This window comes from Balaenoptera borealis (assembly GCF_965194805.1).
Source record: "Balaenoptera borealis genome assembly, chromosome: 15".
NCBI lineage: Eukaryota > Metazoa > Chordata > Mammalia > Artiodactyla > Balaenopteridae > Balaenoptera > Balaenoptera borealis.
Window position 1 is genome coordinate 4,793,896 of NC_138871.1, and position 22,739 is coordinate 4,816,634.

Sequence of the window (22,739 nt, forward strand, 5' to 3'; positions counted from 1 at the left end):
TTGCTGGGTGGGTGTCCTAGTCCATTCAGGTTGCCATAACAGAAAACCAAAGACTGGATGGTTTATATCCAACAGAAATGTATTTCTCAATGTTCTGGGGTCTAGGAAGCCCAAGATAAAGGCACCAGCATGGTTGCCTTCTGGTGAGGGCTCTTTTCCTGGTTCACAATTGGCACCTTCTCACTGTGTCCTCACCTGGGGGAATGGGCTACCCATCTCACTGGGGTCTGTTTTATAAGGCCCTAAATCCCATTCGTGAGGGCTCTTCCCTCAAGACCTAAGCAGCCCCTAAATGTCCCACCTCTCAATGCCATTCTCTTTGGGGTTAGATTCTCAGCATATAAATCTGGGGAGAGAGTCCTTTGGTAAAATATGACATCACCAGACTGACTTACACTTTGTCGTGCAATTTGACGTGCATGACAGTTTAACTTTTTACTCAATGCTGTATGGAAAAACGTGATCATTAGTGGGCTAAAGAAAAAAAAAAGGTCTAGAGCTGGGTGTGGACGCTACAAACCGTATTGGTTTTTACCAGAAGCTTTAAACACAGCTAGACTATTCTGATTGTGTTTAAAAATTTTAAACTATAACTTCTAAACTCAGAATCTTGAATTGCAAAGATAGGAAGGCTATTTCTGCAGTTTACCAGTGTCTTGGAATATTTTCTTTTGTTAATGAAAAGACAACTTATAAACATGTTTTAAAATACAAATTTATTGCTGTTGGTTACAGTACTACAGCAATTTAATATAATATGAGGTCTGTAATTACCATGATTTGTTGTTAACATAGGTAAGTTTTGTCACAAACTATGAATGTCCAAAATATTTTATTCCACTCAAATGTCATTGTAAATAGCTGGAGGGGAAGCAGCTGTGGGGTAAAGTTTAGCAATCTGAACTATTTCAAATGGAATTAAATAAAATTTCTGGATGGTAAAAAAAAAAAAATCTGGGGAAAACACAAACATTCAAGCCATAGCAGTGGGTGATATTTAATTATTACGTAATTTTGTTTTGAGCAGAAAATACAAATAATTTCACTATAGAACAGCTTTATCTGTGCCTCTTAGAGTTCTGAACTATTATCACTATCATAAAAATATCCTGGGTATTATTCTTGGGGTTGTAGAAATAAAGTAATTTAACCCCTGAACTTTAAACAAATTTCTCCTAAAACACCCCCATACTGTCTTAAGCCCTTTAAGTGGGATGGGTGGGCAGGGGACAAAATAAATGGTATAGTCTCTGTCCTCAAGGGTCTGACACAGTGTGGAGAACAATGTTAAAGAAAAAACTATTCTAACATCTGTTAAAACAGTAAGAAATATTTTGTTCAAGACTATTGCAACAGGGGAGAAAGATCAAGCTCAACTCAGAATACAACAAGGACAGGTGAGGATTTAAAGCTAAGGAGGAGGGTGAGGGATCGGGGGTGGAAATTTACTAAGAGAAGCCATCAAGGGGAGGGGAATTCTTACCAAAATGACCAACAAGATTCTTGCTAAAGGTGGATTAAGGGCTTAGATATCAAACCTGGGAGATGAGGAACTTAATCAGATATCAAGGATGAGAGGATGACTTAACAGAATTCTTTGCTAAGACTGAGCTGGGCAGGCTGATGGCAGGATGGGGACCAAGGTTGAGGCCCATTTGAGAGGAGGTCTCAAGGAGCCTGAGTAAAATTTGGTGAAGTAAAAAGTCTTTGCCAATAGAAACATGCAAATAGACAGTGACAGGAAAATACGACAAAGAAACAAATGCAGTGATAACAGAAAAGAAAAAATTAAAGAGGGAAAGTAAGGAAAAAAGAGAAAGAGAGGGAGGGATGGAGGGAGAAGGAAAGGAATGGGAAGAAGGAAAGAAAGAAAGAAAGAAAGAAAGAAGGAAAGAAAGAAAGAAAGAAAGAAAGAAGGAAAGAAAGAAAGAAAGAAAGAGAAAGAAAGAAAGAAAAAGAAAGAAAGAAAGAAAGAAAGAAAGAAAGAAAGAAAGAAAGAAAGAAAGAAAGAAAGGAATTTTACTAAGTATCATATGGTCCCTCTGAACGTTCTCCTTAAAAGTCTTCTTCCCAGAACATCTCTGTTTCTTGGGCAGTTGACAAAAATCAATCTCTCTCTCTCTCTCTCTCTCTCTCTCTCTCTCTCTCTCTCTCTCTCTCTCTCTCTCAACCTCTGTCTCTGTCTCTCTGTCTCTGTCTCTGTCTGCCTGTCTCTCTCTCGCTCTCAACGCCCACACACACACATCTAACCATCATGCACATTCCTCTCTTCACTGCCCCCTGTGCTCACTGGCCATTCCTGCAACCACTCCTTCCGCCCAGACTTTCCCAGGACCATTCTCTTCAGGAACTTCCATCTTTTATCACAAATAAATACTTTACTTTCCTCAACTTATAAAATTATTCATTTCCAAACATTTTTACACACACACACACACACACACACACACACACACACACACACAGCACCCCATGTCTCCAACATCTTCAGATGCAGAAAGGAGTAATTTTAATATCTATAAATGATCAACAATTATGTTTCTCTAACAGAAACATTGAGCTTGAGGTGCCTTTGGGGATCCACAGGGGAGAGTTCCAGCGAGAGAAGTCAGGAGGCTGCGAGGAGAGAGCAGATAGACTTCCCGGAGGAACACCAGCCTGGAAAAGTGAGTCAGGGCCAAGGGAAAATTTAAAAGGATAAACCCAAAGGGAAGAGAAGAAACAGAACAGAGAGACCACCCTGACACTAAGCAGAGAAGTCGGGCACAAGAAGGACTTAGTTTCCATCAGGTCTGGCCACTGATAGATCAGATCAGCACGTGCAGAGGGTTTAAGGTGATGGAGACGAGGGATTCGGGAAGGAAGGTGGGGAGTGGGGACGAGCCATGCCCTCCCCAGGCTACACTGCACACGGAAGACAAGTCGGGGAGGTGTTTCCTCCTGTGCTGACTTGATTCCACCATGAGGGGAATGAGCTGGCAGGGTAGCAGGCCAAATGCAAGTGAGAGTGAGAAGAGCGTGTGTGGACAAACTTCTCTGAGGAGGCAGGAAAAGACAAACCCCGAAAACCACAGAGACATTGTCTTGGACAGAGGCGGACAGAGTCATACACTCTGGGAGGTCTCTCCAGACCAGTGTACCCAGGTGGGACCAGAAGTACAGGATGTTTCCACTTGGCTGCTGACCCGCTGAGAGGAGGGTGTGCTCAGCCAAGAAAGGGCTTCATGAGATGGTGGAGGACCTAGAGTGCCACGGACTGGGACCAGAGTCACTGCATCACTTATCCCCATTGGTGACAATGGGTAGTTCTTCTTTCCAAGACTGTGGTCTAGGAACAAGGACCTAGGATAAGCAACTGCCTTTCAGATGTGGTCTACCTCCCCCTATCCCCTGCTTCCCCTTCCTTTGCCCACAAAGCCCCTGAAGGGTCAATCTCCCCATCTCCGGCCACTGGAAGCATCTTCCTAAAAATCAAGCCTGAGGATGTCATTTCTGTGCTGATAACCTCACCAGCCCCACTGCCCACTAGATAAAGAGTCCATTCCAAAGCATCAGATGCAAAACCCCGTACGACTCGATATGGCTCTCTCATGATTTATCTTGTGTCTCATCCTCAGAGACACCTCCACTGACCATGTGCATAATGACATTCCTCCTCTCTATTCACCACTGCACCAGCCAGCAACCATCTCTCTTATTACTCATGTTATATTATTTTGTCTTAGCACACACAACTGTCTGGAAAATATCTTGTTTTATAAACTTCTCCCCTAACTAGAACCAAAGCTCCATGCCAGCAGAACTGAACCCGTCTTGCAGCCTGCACACTCTCTCAAGGGATAGGGCGTGACTCACACAGGAGTTCAGTAAGTCCTTGTTCAGAATTTATCCACACCATAGTGAAATTGTTATTTCATATACCATGTCCTCTCACTAGGTTGGGAGCTCCTTAAGAGAAGGGATCCTGTTTCAGAAATCTTATCTCCAAATCCTAGGAAAAGCTTCATGCATAAATTGTATCAATTCTGTTGTCCAAATAAATGCAAAAGAACTCAGGAGAAGTCAAAATAAATGCATATCAACCTAAGTTTAACCATTAACTTGCTGTGTGACTCTAGTTAGCCTCTCTCTGCACTTCAGTTTTTTTATCTGCAAAATAAATTATTTGGACTGTTATCAGTTGTTCCTCCACCTTAGGGCTAGGGGGTCTTAACTTCTGGGGATTAAACTGGAAAATCTGCATTTTTTTTTTAAAGTTCCCTGACTTGAGAATCATGGGACTTTATTATTTCTAAGATCATCTCAGCTCTAACATTCTGTGATTCCATGTTTGAATTACCAAGCCTATAGAAAATTTTTTACTGTGACACCCAGGAGTCTCCAGGCCTCAGGAATTCCTGTCCCAACCTTGAGTGGTCAGATGTTCTGTCCATGATACCCTCACCTACTGGCGTAGGACCTCAGGCTGCCTGGGGTTTTTTCTAGGCTACAGCTTTGTCTCTGGGATTGTGTTTCTCAAATTATCTCCATTACAAGAATCACCCGGAATGTTTTTTATAAATTCAGATATCTGGGCTCTCCAAGTCATATTAAATCAGATTCTCAAGGAGAAGAACATTGGACTCTACATTATAAACAAGTGTCAGAGAAATCACTGTGATTCAGGGATCATGCCTGGGAAGCCCTGCTCAGGGACAAGAATAGACCTTGGGGAGATGGGTCTGTGCTAAGTTATAGCAGTTATTACCAACACTGTTGGCAACTGAGCAACACAAGAGCAAGCCCATTCTGGAAACCCCATCGATGTGGGATAACACAACTGATATTGTTTGTCAACATCTACCTCTTTAAGGTCTTTTGGTGTCTGTGTGATGCCTTTCATTCCACCATCACCAAAACACTTCCAAGAATCATAAGGAATCACACAAGGTGATTTATCGAGCAGTTTTCAAGCATTGGGCAACTTAACCAAGCCAGGCTGCAGGTCTGTTCTTGGCAGTAAATCAATGCGCAGGTGGCACTGAATATAATGGTGTCCTGCTCTCTTACGTACTTTCTGTCACACTCGGGAAGATGGTTGCTGTCCTTCATGTTTCACTGATGGACCACCAAGGCTCACATTGCTTGAAGAGTGGTCCCCACTATTAATGATAATTGCATATCTTATAAGTATTAGAAGAGGAATTCATGTCCATATGAAAAGGGTCTCAGAGACTCTGATTTTCCTATCAGCATATGCCGTCACCTCACAAAAGGAGATAAGAGCTCAAAAGGGTGACTTCAAGTATCTGAAGGGTCTCTTCTCCAAAACAGCATCCATACCTGCTTTTTGAGAGCCATATTTTTTTTGTTACAGGTTGAAGATTCCCCCAATCAGTTGGTCAAGACTACACCTTCAACTATCTTTGGTTGATGATGAACTAAAATTTTTTCTGACCAAAGCTTTTGGTGGGAGGAGAAAAAGAGGAAAGGCAGGTGGAGAAGGCAGGTGTCAACAGGGAATCTGAGGCTCAGGTAGGAGAATCCCACAGTTAAAGACAATTTCCCATAAGATCAGCAATGACTATACCCAGGGAACACATGTACATGTAAACATTTGGTCTGGTGTAACAGCAACTATTTAATTCAACCAATATTATTATGGTTCTCACATGATCCATGGTAGCTTTATATCCCATTGTCTAGGAATTACAGAAAATCAAGAGTGTAGTTCCTGCTCTCAAAGATTTTACAGTCAAGTCAAGATAAGCATTTAAATTCGGCAAAAACTTTTTTTTTTTTTTTGGTGAAGTAAATTGTCCAAAGTCATGCATTTAAAAAATGATGACGCTGGAATACAGATATGAATAGCTTAACAAAACCCAATCTAAACTAAATTGCCAATCTTGGTCATACACATTTGTACAACAATTATTTGCTGAATTCTTGTCATGTGGCAAACTCTATGCTAGATATTATAGGTACGATCTATGCCCTCTATTTTTGTTTGCTTTTTTGTTTTTTAAATTTTTATTGGAGTATAGTTTCTTTACAATATTGTGTTAGTGTCTACTGTACAGCAAAGTGAATCAGCTATATGTATACATGTATCCCCTCTTTTTTTGGATTTCCTTCCCATTTAGGTCTCCACAGAGCACTGAGTAGAGTTCCCTGTGCTCTACAGCAGGTTCTCATTAGTTATTTATTTTATACATAGTATCAATAGTGTATATATGTCAATCCCAATCTCCCAATTCACCCCACCACCCCACCTTTTCCCGTTGGTAACCATATATTTGTTCTCTATGTCTGTGTCTCTATTTCTGCTTTGTAAATAAGATCGTCTATACCAATTTTTTTTCATATTCCACATATATGCATTAATATATGATATTTGTTTTTCTCTTTTTGACTTACTTCACTCTGTATTACAGCCTCTATGTCCATCCACGTCTCTACAAATGACCCAATTTTGTTTCTTTTTATGGCTGAGTCAGCAAACATTTTGAACCCCTCTGCTCTCCACCTTTCCCACAAAATGCTCAAAGCACTGTAGATAGGTTTATTTCATAACCACCAGGTTTTGTTTTTTTATAAAGTCTCCATATATGTGGAGATGTAAAATTTGCTAATTAGGTAGCAAATTTATTAGTACAAATAGTTTATGAAAAAGAATAGTGTTAGCAATCCATTTTGAAAATGATTTAAGTTCTTTTCTCAACTTATATTTGCTGGTTAGGAAATCTAGTGGAAAAAAATATATACCATTGTCTTACCTGTATTTCCTGTCCTTAAGACATTGAAAAAGAGAAAGAAACTTCAAGTCTTTCTTTCAGTGACTGCCGGCTTTTCTATCTGAAGATGAGCATGTGAGAATATCCATTTTCAAAGAGGTCTACAATATCTCTTCCTAGCCAGAGAGATAAATGGAGAAAGTACATGTAACTCACACAAGTTTGTAAATAATGAGCTAAACCTGGAGAAAAAAAAAAAGGAAAACCTTTAGTATTTTGTAAATGACCACTGACATTGTCAAATTCATGGTCATACAGAGGAAAATCAAATTAATGACCTCTATAAGTAGAAGGAAATGACCTGAAGATGAAGCATCTAAAACTCTCCCCAGACCAACCTCCTTGACTAGATAAGGTTTGTGGTTAGGTTTAGTTGAAAGAGTGAGTAATCCTACTTCCTTTACAGGAATTTCCTGTAAAGATTATTAGCACTCAACAGTTTCTCAACTGTGGGTTTTGGGTGTTTTTTTTGGTTTTTTTTCGTTTTGTAAAACTAACTCCCAAAAATTTAACCTTTATTATATAACCTAAAGCTTTTCGTGGGATTAACATTTTTTTAATTCTGAAAAAGTAAAAAACATCTCTCTAACACCATTTATTTGAAACAATAATTTATTGATACAGACAGGGAAATAAATTTAAACTCTGAAATCACCAAGATTTTTTGGTACCTCTTTATTAAAACAAAGATTCAAAATATAACATATAATTAAGAACCCCACTGTTCCTTTGATAGAACAAATCAAATCACTTAATAAGAACCTTAGGACACTCTGAGACCACACGGGTCAGAAAGAGCTTTATCTAGAAAGCAACCTGGTTAAGCCTAGATATCACCCATCCTCAAGAGGCTGATATTCTAACAAAGATAAAGCTGACTCATCTGAACATATGAATGCTTCAGGGCGGCTTCTACACATAACTAGAGGATAACATAAAATACAAAAGAAGACTACATTTGCTTTGGGATGAAGGCAAAATGAGTGTTTCCCTGAGGTGGAAGAGAGCATTTATAACTAGGAATGAACCAAAAAAATATATCTGCCCTGGGTCACGAATCTCTCTAGGATTCCAAGAGGATATGAGGTTTTTGACAGGCCTATTTCAACACAGGTCATAGGGAGCAGCTGAACGATATTCCAGGCACATGAAGCTCCAGGCTTATGGAGTCACGTGAGAGCAACACAGTGATAAGAATAAAGGCAGGATAAAGTCATACTAAGTTCACAGACACCCCAAAACACACCACCGGCTGCATCCTGCCTACCAGAAGGACAAGATCCAACCCCACCCCCCAGAACACAGGCACCCGTCCCCTCCACCAGGAAGCCTACAAAAGCTACTCAACCAACTTCACACACTGCGTGTCTGTGACAGGGGCAGACACTTAAAATAATGGGAACTTTAAACCTGCAGCCTGGGAACAGGAGACCCCAAACACAGTAAATTAAACAAAATGAGAAGACAGAGAAACATGCAGCAGATGAAGGAGCAAGGTAAAAACCCACCAGACCAAACAAATGGAGAGGAAATAGGCAGTCTACCTGGAAAAGAATTCAGAATAATGACAGTAAAGATGATTCAAAATCACAGAAATAGAATGGAGAAAATACAAGAAACATTTAACAAGGACCTAGAGAAACTAAAGAGCAAACAATGGTGAAAAATACAATAAATGAAATTAAAAATACTCTAGATGGGATCAATAGCAGAATAATTGAGGCAGAAGAACAGATAAGTGACCTGGAAAATAAAATAGTGGAAATAAGTGCCACAGACCAGAATAAAGAAAAAAGAATGAAAAGAATTGAGGACAGTCTCAGAGACCTCTGGGACAACATTAAACGCACCAACATTTGAATTATAGGGGTCTCAGAAGAAGAAGAGAAAAAGAAAGGGTCTGAGAAAATATTTGAAAAGATTATAGTCAAAAATTTCCCTAACATGGGAAAGGAAATAGTCAATCAAGTCCAGGAAGTGCAGAGAGTCCCATACAGGATAAATCCAAGGAGAAACACACCAAGACATGTATTAATCAAACTATCAAAAATTAAATACAAAGAAAAAATACGAAAAGCAACAAATAAAATACAAGGGAATCCCCATAAAGTTAACAGCTGATCTTTCAGCAGAAACTCTGCAAGCGAGAAGGGAGTGGCAGGATATATTTAAAGTGATGAAAGGGAAAAACCTACAACAAAGATTACTCTACCCAGCAAGGATCTCATTCAGATTCAACAGAGAAATTAAAAGCTTTACAGACAAGCAAAAGTTAAGAGAATTCAGCACCACCAAACCAGCTTTACAACAAATGCTAAAGGAACTTCTCTAGGCAGGAAACACAAGAGAAGGAAAAGACCTAGAAAAACAAACCCAAAACAATTAAGAAAATGGTAATAGGAACATACATATCAATACTTACCTTAAATGTAAATGGATTAAATGCTCCAACCAAAAGACACAGACTGGTTGAATGGATACAAAAACAAGACCTGTATATGTGCTGTCTACAAGAGACCCACTTCAGACCTAGGGGCACATACAGACTGAAAGTGAGGGAATGTAAAAAGATATTCCATGCAAATGGAAATCAAAAGAAAGATGAAGTAGCAATACTCATATCAGACAAAATAGACTTCAAAATAAAGACTATTACAAGAGACAAAGAAGGAAACTACATAATGATCAAGGGATCAATCCAAGAAGAAGATATAACAATTGTAAATATTTATGCACCTAACATAGGAGCACCTCAATACATAAGGCAAATGCTAACAGCCATAAAAGGGGAAATCGACAGTAACACAATAATAGTCGGAGTCTTTAAGACCCCACTTTCACCAATGGACAGATCATCCAAAACGAAAATAAATAAGGAAACACAAGCTTTAAATGACACATTAGACCAGATGGACTTAATTGATATTTATAGGATATTTCATCCAAAAAAAACAGAATACACTTTCTTCTCAAGTGCTCGTGGAATATTCTCCAGGATAGCTCATATCTTGGGTCACAAATCAAGCTGTAGTAAATTTAAGAAAATTGAAATCATATCAAGTATCTTTTCTGACCACAACGCTATGAGACTAGATATCAATTACAGGAAAAAACTGTAAAAAATACAAACACATGGAGGCTTTACAATATGCTACTAAATAACCAAGAGATCACTGAAGAAATCAAAGGGAAATCAAAAAATACCTAGAAACAAATGACAATGAAAACATGACTCAAAACCTATGGGATACAGCAAAAGCAGTTCTAAGAGGGAAGTTTACAGCAATACAATCCTACCTCAAGAAACAAGAAAAATCTCAAATAAAAAACCAAAACTTACACCTATAGCAATTAGAGAAAGAAGAAGAACAACAAAAAAACCTCCAAAGTTAGCAGAAGGAAAGAAATCATAAAGACCAGGTCAGAAATAAATGAACAAGAAATGAAGGAACAATAACAAAGATCAATAAAACTAAAAGCTGGTTCTTTGAGAAGATAAACAAAGTTGAGAATCCATTAGCCAGACTCATCAAGAAAAAAAGGGAGAAGATTCAAATCAACAGAATTAGAAATGAAAAAGAAGTAACAACTGACACTGCAGAAATACAAAGGATCATGAGAGATTACTACAAGCAACTATATGCCAATAAAATGGACAACCTGGAAGAAATGGACACACTCTTAGAAAAGCACAACCTACCGAGCCTGAACCAGGAAGAAACAGAAAATGTAAACAGACCAATCACAAGCACTGAAATTGAAACTGTGATTAAAAATCTTCCAACAAACAAAAGTCCAAGACCAGATGGCTTCACAAGTGAATTCTATCAAATATTTAGAAAAGAGCTAACACCTATCCTTCTCAAACTCTTCCAAAATATAGCAGAGGGAGGAACACTCCCAAACTCATTCTATGAGGCCACCATCACAATGATACCAAAACCAGACAAAGATGTCACAAAAAAGAAAGCTACAGGCCAATATCACTGATGAACATAGATGCAAAAATCCTCAACAAAATACTAGCAAACAGAATCCAACAGCACATTAAAAGGATCATACACCATGATCAAGTGGGGTTTATTCCAGGAATGCAAGGATTCTTCAATATACACAAATCAATCAATGTGATACACCATGTTAACAAACTGAAGGATAAAAACCATATGATAATCTCAATAGATGCAGAAAAAGCTTTTGACAAAATTCAACATCCATTTATGATAAAAACTTTCCAGAAAGTGGGCATAGAGGGAACCTACCTCAACATATTAAAGGCCATATATGAGAAACCCACAGCCAACATCATTCTCAATGGTGAAAAACTGAAAACATTTCCTGTATGATCAGGAACAAGACAAGGGTGCCCACTCTCACTATTATTCAACATAGTTTTGGCCATGGCAATCAGAGAAGAAAAAGAAATAAAAGGAATCCAAATCAGAAAAGAAGAAGTAAAACTGTCATTGTTTGCAGATGACATGATACTACACATAGAGAATCCTAAAGATGCTACCAGAAAACTACTAGAGCTAATCAATGAATTTGGCAAAGTAGCAGGATACAAAATTAATGCACAGAAATCTCTTGCATTCCTATACATGAACGATGAAAAATCTGAAAGAGAAATTAAGGAAACACTCGCATTTACCATTGCAACAAAAAGAATAAAATACTTAGGAATAAACCTACCTAAGGAGGCAAAAGATTTGTATGCAGAAAACTGTAAGACATTGATGAAAGAAAAGATGATACAAACAGATGGAGAGATATACCATGTTCTTGGATTGGAAGAATCAACATTGTGAAAATGACTATACTACCCAAAGCAATCTACAGATTCAGTGCAATCCCTATCAAATTACCAATGGCATTTTTCACAGAACTAGAACAAAAATTTTCACAATTTGTATGGAAACACAAAAGACCCCAAATAGCCAAAGCAATCTTGGGAAAGAAAAACAGAGCTGGAGAAATCAGGCTCCTGGACCTCAGACTATACTACAAAACTACAGTAATCAAGACAGTATGGTACTGGCACAAAAACAGAAACATAGATCAATGGAACAGGTTCGAAAGCCCAGAGATAAACCCATGCACATATGGTCACCTTATCTTTGATAAAGGAGGCAAGAATATACAATGGAGAAAAGACAGCCTCTTCAATAAGTGGTGCTGGGAAAACTGCACAGCTACATGGAAAAGAATGAAATTAGAACACTCCCTAACACCATACACAAAAATAAACTCAAAATGGGTTAAAGACTTAAATGTAAGACCAGACACTATCAAACTCTTAGAGGAAAACACAAGCAGAACACTCCATGACATAAATAACAGCAAGGTCCTTTTTGACCCACCTCCTAGAGAAATGGAAATAAAAACAAAAGTAAACAAATGGGACCTAGTGAAACTTAAAAGTCTTTTGCACAGCAAAGGAAAACATAAACAAAACAAAAAGAAAACCCTCAGAATGAGAGAAAATATTTGCAAATGAAGCAACTAACAAAGGATTAATCTCCAAAATTTACAAGCACCACATGCAGCTCAATATCAAAAAAACAAAAAACCCAATCCAAAAATGGGCAGAAGACCTAAATAAACATTTCTCCAAAGAAGATATACAGATTGCCAACAAACACATGAAAGGATGCTCAACATCACTAATCATTAGAGATATGAAAATCAAAACTACAATGAGATATCATCTCACACCGGTCAGAATGGCCATCATCAAAAAAATCTACAAACAATAAATGCTGGAGAGGGTGTGGAGAAAAGGGAACCCTCTTGCACTGTTGGTGGGAATGTAAAGTGATACAGCCACTATGGAGAACAGTATGGAGATTCCTTAAAAAACTAAAAATAGAACAACCATAGGACACAACAATCCCACTACTGGGCATATACCCTGAGAAAACCATAATTTAAAAAGAGTCATGTACCGCAATGTTCACTGAAGCTCTATTTACAATAGCCAGGACATGGAAGCAACCTAAGTGTCCATCAACAGATGAATGGATAAAGAAGATGTGGCACATATATACAATGGAATATTACTCAGCCATAAAAAGAAACGAAATGGAGTTATTTGTAGTGAGGTGGATGGAGTTAGCGTCAGTCATACAGAGTGAAGTAAGTCAGAAAGAGAAAAACAAATACTATATGCTAACACATATATATGGAATCTAAAAAAAAAAAGTTCTGAAGAACATAGGGACAGAACAGGAATAAAGACGCAGACGTAGAGAATGGATTTGAGGACATGGGGAGGGGGAAGGGTAAGCTGGGACTAAGTGAGGGAGTAGCACTGACATATATACACTACCAAATGTAAAATAGATAGCTAGTGGGAAGCAGCCGCACAGCACAGGTAGATCAGCTCTGTGCTTTGTGACCACCTAGAGTGGTGGGTTACGGAGGGTGGGAGGGAGATGCATGACAAGGAGATATGAGGATATATGTATATGTATAGCTGATTCACTTTGTTATAAAGCAGAGACCAACACACCATTGTAAAGCAATTATACTCAATAAAGATCTTAAAAAAAAAAAAAAGCTCTTAGAGGAAAACATAGGCAGAACACTCTATGACATATGCAGAACACTTGATGACAAATCACAGCAAAATCCTTTTTGACCCACCTCCTGGAGTAATGGAAATAAAAACAAAAACAAACAAATGGGACCTAATGAAACTTAAAAGGTTTTGCATAGAAAAGGGAACCATAAACAAGATGAAAAGACAACCCTCAGAATGTGAGAAAATATTTGCAAATGAAGCAACTGACAAAGGATTAATCTCCAAAATATCCAAGCGATCATGTAGCTCAATATCAAAAAACAAACAACCTAATCCAAAAATGGGTGGAAAACCCAAACAGACATTTCTCCAAGGAAGATATACAGATTGCCAACAAACACATGAAAGGATGCTCAACATCAATAATCAGTAGAGAAAAGCAAATCAAAACCACAATGAGGTATCACCTTACACCAGTCAGAATGGCCATCATCAAAAAATCTACAGGGCTTCCCTGGTGGCGCAGTGGTTGGGAATCTGCCTGCCAATGCAGGGGACACGGGTTTGAGCCCTGGTCTGGGAGGATCCCACATGCCGCGGAGTGACTAAGCCCGTGAGCCACAATTGCTGAGCCTGTGCGTCTGGAGCCTGTGCTCCGCAGCGGGAGAGGCCACGGTAGTGAGAGGCCCGCGCACCGCGATGAAGAGTGGCCCCCACTTGCCGCAACTAGAGAAAGCCCTCACACAGAAACAAAGACCCAACACAGCCATAAATAAATAAATAAATAAATAAATAAATAAAATTAAAAAAAAAATCTACAAACAATAAATGCTGGAGAGGGTGTGGAGAAAAGGGAAGCCTCTTGCATTGTTGGTGGGGATGTAAATTGATACAGCCACTATTGAGAACAGTATGGAGGTTCCTTAAAAAACTAAAAATAGAATTACTGTATCACTCAGCAATCCCACTACTGGGCATATACCCTGAGAAAACCATAATTCAAGAAGAGTCATGTACCATAATGTTCACTGCATCACTATTTACAATAGCCAGGACATGGAAGCAGCCTAAGTGTCCATTGACAAATGAATGGATAAAGAAGATGTGGCACATATATACAGTGGAATATTACTCAGCCATAAAATGAAATGAAATGAAATTGTATGCTAAAGTGTACATATGGAATCTAAAAAGAAAATGGTCCTGATGAACCCAGGGGCAGGACAGGAATAAAGACGCAGACGTAGAGAATGGACTTGAGGACATGGGGAGGGGGAAGTGTAAGTTGGGAAGAAGTGAGGGAGTAGCACTGACTTATATAAACTACCAAATGTAAAATAGATAGCTAGTGGGAAGCAGCTGCATAGCACAGGGAAATCAGTTAGGTGCTTTGTGACCACCTAGAGGGGTGGGATATGGAGGGTGGGAGGGAGATGCAAGTGGGGGGCATATGGGGATATACATATGCATATAGCTGATTCACTTTGTTATACAGCAGAAACTAACACAACATTGTAAAGCAACTATACTCCATAAAGATGTTTAAAAAAAAAAAATAAAATCCATGGAAGATGAATGGTAAAAAAAAAAGAATAAAGGCAAGAGACCTGGGAAGAGATGTGGCTAAGATGGAAGGAAAAGGCTAAACGTAAGGGGTTGTCTATGACCGGTATTCAATACCTATTGAATTGAACTGGATTCAAGTGAGTTGGGGTGTGGGAGCTATCCTTCTGAAGCTTCAGATATCCTGATGCAGACCTTGAAGTTGAGTCTAAAGTTGTTTAGAGAGGTGATTTCCAAAGCCAGTTTGATCACTTTAATCGAGTTTGGATAGGGTTTGCAGGAGACAGAATACCCTCCTACAGGCATTGTGGGGGTAGTCTCCAAAAATGGCTGCCATCAGTTCCTCTGGTCCTTCATGTGCATTCTTCATGTCCAGAGGTGGAGTCTATTGTTCCTGTTCTTGAATCTAGGTTGAATTTGTGACTTGCTTTGACCAACAAAATGCAGTGGAAGTGCCCATCTGGATCTAGTTTTTTAAAGGTCTTCAGCTTTCTCTTGGAGGCCAGATACAATATTTCTTGTCCAAATGTTCTGAGATCACCTTGCTGTAGGAAGCTCAAGTAGCTGTAAAAGCTAGTTGTAAAAACATGAGGAGAGAGAGAGAGTGAGCTGTCTGGTCATACTCCAGTTGCTCCAACCATCTTAGTCTACACATGTGAGTGAAGAATATATTAGATGTTCCAGCCCCAGCAGACACCACATGGAGCAGAAAAATGGTCCAATGGACCCCAACCTAGATTGCAGAATTGTGAGAAATAACAAACCGTCAATGTTTAAGCAACTAAGTTTCGGGGTGATTTGTTAGATAGCAATAAATAACTGAAACATATAATATTACCGGTGGATAAATGAATTCTATTTCACTTGGAGTAAATTGCTGGGAGAAATAAAAATGAATCTATTCTGTGCATTCATGGTTCCAAGCATTTTATGTGTCTATTATTGTATCAGAAATATGATACAAGGATAAATAAAATTCACACGCCCTACCCTCAAAGAGCTCATATTTGGGGGGAAAGGTAAATAATTACAGTGCACAGTAATAAGTCCAGTCTAACAAACATTTGCTAACTATCTACTATAGGCAAGATCTCTTGCTGGTAACTGTGAACAGTTAGGCTGGTCAAAGAGGGACTGGACCTCTGAAGATCATTTCTTAGATGATAAATGCTAAATAGAGGTATGCACAGTGGACCATAGGAGACGGGCTCTTAGCCAAACCGCAGACTTGGGGATGTCTCCCAGAGGGATTTCTCTGAATTTTAATTAATTTTTTTTCTAACCTCATTTGTAGATGGTTAAATTGATCATTTGTCATATCTTCAAACTCTTCCCTGGACTTTCTTACCCCTTTCTCACTGTTGCTATTTGACTCTCTCCCGAGGACATTGTTTCCCTAACAGCCCACTTAAATTCTGGTTGTTTTCTCTCCCAGACCCCTTGAGCCACTGATTTCCAGCCATTATACTCCCTCCTCCCTAAAAATCCCCAGCTTTGAATAGCATGTCCTCATCCTGTAATACCACCCATTACTCACCTTGTTGAGGTTGTCCCCAAACCCCTGGTCACACTGCTGCATTTGTTACTGAACAGAACTTGGGTCTACATACAGCAAAACCAGTCTACTTATACCAGGTTGTGGTGAAGGAAAGAACAGCATTCATTGCAGGGTATCAAGCAAGGAGAACAGGTAGCTTGTGCTCCAAAGACCTGAATTCCCTGGTGGCTATCAGGGAAGGGTTTTTAAAGATAAAGTGAAGGGAGAGAGTCTCAGGGTATGAGATCAGCCCATGTACAGTTCTCTGATTGGCTGACGGTGAGGTAACAGGGTCATGTTTTGGAAATCTCAATCGTCAACCTTCTGGTTCCAAAGTGTCTGAGGTCCACATGCTGGTGGTCAGCTTGCAGTTAACTTTCTCCAGCTGGTGGGGGCTTTAGTATCTGCAAAATAACTAGCCCTTGAGGAGGAACTAAAAGTCCTTCACTTAATTTTATGGCTAAACTATTATTATTTTGTCTTGCTTGACTGCTTTCCTTTGTTTTTGCATTTTTTTGCTTCTCTGATTAAATTTGTTCTTTGGAACTCAGGGAAAGCCTAGGAAGCTAAAGCTCTACAAACAAGAGGTGGAGGACACAGGAGTCTGTTCCTGGGAAAGCCCCACAGGGCTCCTCTCAGTTTCACATTCTCTGAAGAGTTTAACCGCCCACTTATTCTTATGCTCACCATAACGCTCCCTGTTTTGATTCTTGGTAATTTTAGTATTCACATAGATGATCCATGGAACACCCTGGTCTCTCCATTCTTTAACTTCCTCTCTTCCAAATGTCTTGACTTCCACACCTACCTCAGGCATTTATTCCTACACCTGCCATTACTAGTATTTGACATGCCTCAATAATCTCCGTTTCAAGAATCCTATCATCTTACTCCCTGAAACACTCCGATATCAATTCATTTGTGACAATCATGTGGTCACAGAAGAATCTTATATTGCTCTTACCAAATCTTCAATGACACCCTCTATACACGCATTTTCCAACTTAAGTTTTATTGTCGTGCATTATTATCAGTCGCTTACCTATACCTTTAGTTCACTTGACGTTCTCTTATTTTATCGCATTAGCTTAAAAATTACTAACTCTCTTCCTTAGTTGAACATACACAACTGAACATGGCTGGAGGAAACACGCAGGCATGCTGACTGGTCTCCATAACCTGAGGGAGACTTTAATACTTGTTAGCAGCCGTGCTATATTTCTCTACTTCATTCACTATATTATTTTCCTAGAAAACAACTTCATATTTCTTCCTTTCTTCTAAAGTTTCCTCCCTCATCCTCATTCTCAGCTGATGACTGAGAAACTTGCAGTAAACAGAACAGCAAACAGAAAAGAACCTCTTTAAGCTCCGTCAAAAGCATCTACTCACCTATTTTTGCAGGCGTTAGTAAGGGACATATGTAAGGCCGCTTCTAAGGAGCTATTATAGAGAACACAGGTCCAGGGTAGAACTTCCTGACTGAATATGAAACATGGGAGAAAGAGAATTAATATAAGTGACCCTCAGCTTCCTGCTTGGAAGAAAATGGTAGAAAATGGTTCTACAATTTTCATCAGGTAGAAAATGGGTTCGTAAAACCAAAACAGAGGTACAGGCTTTGGGAAACTAGAATCAATTCAGTATAAATAGTTGAGTTTTAGATGTTATGTACGTTTCTAGATAAAGTTACCCAAGGTAGAGCTGAATGTGTGATTCTAGAGCTCAGAAAACAGACCACAGATGGGAAGAGGGATTTTTTCTCTTTAGGTTTGCTAAAGCAATGGGCAAGGATAATATGCAGCATGAGAAGGAAAGAAGATTCCAGAAAGGGACCCTGGAAAATTTTAAGGGAGGGGTGGCATGGAACAGAGAAAGAGAAACCACCAAACAGTATGAAAAGGGAATATGAAAATGGGGTTATGAAAACCAAGAGGGAATCTTTTCACAAATCCAAGGAGGTTTCAGAAGAAAATTGGGGTGACTAGTGTTGACTACAACAGAGAAGTCAAGTGGGGTTGAAGAGTTCCTATTAGAGCTGGGGATCCAGAGCCTTCAGACGTCCTGGACTGCAGAGTATGGGAGATATTGCAGCAAATGGACCAGGGATTAATGAGAAAGCAAAGCATAGCCTGTTTTCTAAGAACCTTGACTTTGAACAAAATTTTAGATATAATCTGTTGACTTCCTAACAATGAAAGGTGTGATTTATGCCCCAACACCTCCACTACCACAAACACGTTTTCCCTCCTATCCTGCCTCCAAATATAGTTATACCATAATTTTAGTTAAATAAATGTTGAATATTTACACCATTGTTACAGGTAAATACTATTTATGGCTGAGCCATATAATGCTGTTTTACTACATCTCTTTTCATGTACCAACTTTTGTTTCACTAGAAGCTAATAATTATTTTTCTACATTTGATTAAATTTCTCTATATTTATCATTAACTCATTCCTCAACTTTCCACTAGAAATGTAAATGACCTCTCAATGCATTAAACACACTGGAAAATCTGTCTTCCTCCTGAAAACGGTCTATCTGGAACTTGCTCTCAATTGCCATCCTGGGATTTCCATTTACCGTCGGCCTGGAGACACTTTTTACCACTCTCCTAAGTTGGATCCCTTATTTCTGAGCCTTCTTAGAGGATGTTCTCTTTTTTGGAGAAGCACCTCTTCCAGTAGACCTCAGACACAAGGTACATGGGAGGTAAATATCTTGAGGGCTTATATGTCTGAAAACCTCTATTTTGTCCTCATATTGGAGAATAATTGTTTGAGTATTAGACTGTAGGGAGCACATCACTTTTCCTTCCAAGTTTGGAAGTGATTCTCTATGCGTTTTTCTGGAAAATTGGTAGCCCTTTCAATCTAGAAACTCATGTCCTTCAATTTTGAGATATTTTCTTTACTTATTTGTAAAAAAATTCCTTTTATTTCTCTATTCTCATAGTATAGGGTGTTTGCTTATTCCCATTTTATAGATATTCTATTACATTAATTTAGGCCAATATTCTAATTCTTTTTTCTCCTCTACTTTCAATTTAATTAGCTTTTTTTTACATTCTGGGTGGCACCTCACCACCCTCTAACCTGGATATTGTGTTTTCCGCTTCAGTTATCTCATTTTTAATTTCCAACTCCATTTTGTTGTGCTCTGATGTAATATCTTTCTTTGTTTCTCTGAGAATATTAAAGTTTGTTTGTAAGTATGTTTTTCCTTGGCTTATCTCCAAGCTCTGTTTTGTTGTTAACCTTGACCTTTCATAGTAAAAATCTTTCTCAAATATTTAATGATTTTTCACTGTTTGCTAATATTAAGAATACTTAAAGATTGTATACTTCTTTAAGATTGAATACTTAAACACACACACACCCACACACACCTACAGCTCAATCTTGCTTAGAAGCAAATATGCAAATTCCTAAATAAAGTATTAGTGAACAAAATACATAGCTTGTTTTAAAAAAATCTTAGGATGAAGTGAAATTTACTCCAAAATGCAAGAATAGTATGATATTATGAAAACATTAATATTCTCTAAGGAGAAAAATCATATAATGACTTTTGTATAATAGTTGCATAAAAAGGCATTGGACAAAAGTCAATACCCATTTATGTTTAAAAAAAATCAGGATAAAATTGGAACTAACGGAGCTGTGCTTAATTTAATTACCTATATAGTATATATACGGTGTAGGTATGTAAAATAGTGTCATACTCAGTGGGGAAACACTAGGGGCTTCCCACTGAAGTCAGAGAGAGACAAGAATATCTACATCCACTAGTATTAACATTACACTGGAGGCTTAATTACTAATGCAATTAAGCAAGAAAAAGCAATTAGAAGCATTGGAATTGGAAGAGAAGAGGGAACAATCCCCAATCTCTTTTTGCAGATGATATGAATCAATTAAATAACTGCTACAAGCAATAAGAATATAATAAAGTAGCAGATGATAAAATCAACAGAAAAATCAATTGCCTTAGTGTATATAAATAAAAACAAATTAGAAGATCACCAAAGAGAAGATACCATTTTAATAGCAAAATAGCCCAAACTTAACATGAAATATCCAAAATCTCTATGAGTAAAACTATAAAACAATCCTGAATGAACCAAATGCATATTTGAACAAGTGAAGAGACATCCTATGTTCTTGGCTAGGAAGACGCAATCTCAAAAATAAGTTGATCCTCCCTATATTAATTTAAAAATTTAATGTGAACTCAATAAAATGTCATCAGTTTTTTTTTTTCTGGAGTTAAGCATACTAATTACAAAGTTCATTTGGAAGAAAAAAACATGCACGAAAAGTCAGGAAATCACTGAAAAATAGGAGCTTTGGGGTGAGGTTGGGGACATAACCCCTACAAGATATTAAAATATGTTTTAAAATCTCTGCAATTGAAACAGTGTGGTATTACCACATGAATAGCAAGTTGACCAATAGAATAGACTAGATAGTCCAGAAATAGATCTAATAGGAAATGGAAATTGAGTATAAGTTTGAAGGGGCATTCCCAAATCAGTGGGTAAAAGTAAAAAAGTAGTATTGTGGTAACTGGACTGTCATCTGAAAAATGATTCAATGGATTCATTCCTTGCACTGCACACCAGTACAAATTCCAAATGGACTGAAGATTTAAATTTTAAAAATTAATCTATATGAGTATTGGAAGTATGGGTGAATTCCTCTATAATCAGGGAATGGGTAAATACCAAAAGCAAAGTTAAAAACGCAAGGGACAAAGTGGGAAAGAAAAATATTTGCAACTTACATCACAATGTCATTTGTAATATGTAAAGACCTTTCAACAACAGGGATGAAAAAGATTAACATCGCTACAGTAGAATTGACAAAAGTTAAGGGGTTAGTGCTCCTTACATTGCTGATGGGAACGGAAAATGATATTACCCCTATGAAAAGGAATATGGCAATATCCAGCAAAATTACATACACATTGCCCTCTGACCCATGTATTCTACATTTGGAATCTATCCCCAAAATAATCTTGAAAAATGTGAAAAGATGCATGCACAAGGGGACTTCCCTGGCGGTCCAGTGGTTAAGACTCTGCACTTCCATTGCAGGGAGCACAGGTTTGATCACTGGTCAGGGAAATAAGATCCCACATGCCCGCTGTGTGGCCAAAAAAAAAAAAAAAAAAGAAAGAAAAAAAAAGATGCATGCATAAGACAATTCTTTACAACATAATTTGTAATAGCAAAAGACTGGAAACATCTGAGATTGGCTGAATAAACTATAGTATAACCAAGCCACACAATGGTGTACCATGTAACTGTAAGAATGAGAAATAACTCCATATACAGTTAGGGAGTGATCTCTGGAATATATTGAGTAGGAAAAGCAAGGTGGAAAAATTGTAGTTAATACACTACCATTTATCTGTAAGACGTGGGGGGATTAAATATGTATGCCTATTTAATTATATTACAAAACAGAAGGGTAAATCAACATCACTTTTAGAATGGTTTACCTGTGGGGAAGGGGCGAACAAGAAGGGCAGAAGATGGACTTCTCTGCATATACCTTATTTTGCAGATTTGCTCTCAGAAGGGTGTAAATATTTTGCATTATTATAAAACAAAATAAAATTTAAGCAGCAATTCCTAAAAACTCACAGTAAAAGAAATCTAACTGTATACTGAGTCAACAAAACTACATCAAGAGGAGTCATTTCAAATGACTTTAGAACACACCGACTTGACTTTACATTCTAATGGGAGGTTCTCAAGGGATAAAACAGTCCTCCCAAAATCTTGAACTGTTTTTAGTCAACAAAATATTGATGGCGTTGTTAGTATTATCATCATTCTGAGGCTATTGTGTATATTGTGGGATAAAGCAAATTAATAACTAAGTCGCTCCTGGTGGACTCAGTTGGGTGAACAGAAGCAGTTGTGTTTTTTAGCTCTCAGCAGCTCCACAGCCAGCCTGCAGAATGGTTCCGAGCTGGCATCTGCAGCAGAATCTTCATGATTCCAGAGATTTCTTCCTGTCTGTGGCAGGATCAACAGCTCTTGGCATCCCAGTGTTTTTGTGGGTGACTTTGGACTATACCTTTGGAAGAATAGCCTAGAGTCTATTTCTTCCCCTTTCTAAACAATTCTATAACTATTTCTGTTTAAACTAGCCAGGGAGGATTACGTTCATTACATCGAAACCATGGCCTATTCAGAGGTGTTTGATTTTGCCAAATAAAATTGTTATGGTGGAATCTCAACATAAAAATGGGTAAAAGCAGCACTACTCCTGTTGAAGTACTGATATTTGGAAGGAGTGGGAGGTAGGCAGAGGGCAGGGGCCAG

The 22,739-nt window shown here is 38.3% G+C and overlaps 1 protein-coding gene across 1 annotated transcript in view; it reads right to left on the bottom strand.

Moving 5' to 3' along the window:
• Window positions 1–22,734, bottom strand: part of IL18RAP (interleukin 18 receptor accessory protein) — a 47,768-nt gene extending 25,034 nt beyond the window's left edge. The window contains 1 exon segment of the mRNA XM_082357391.1: window positions 6,756–22,734. The gene's annotated coding sequence lies outside the window, so the exon portion shown is untranslated.
• Window positions 22,735–22,739: the final 5 nt, after the last annotated feature.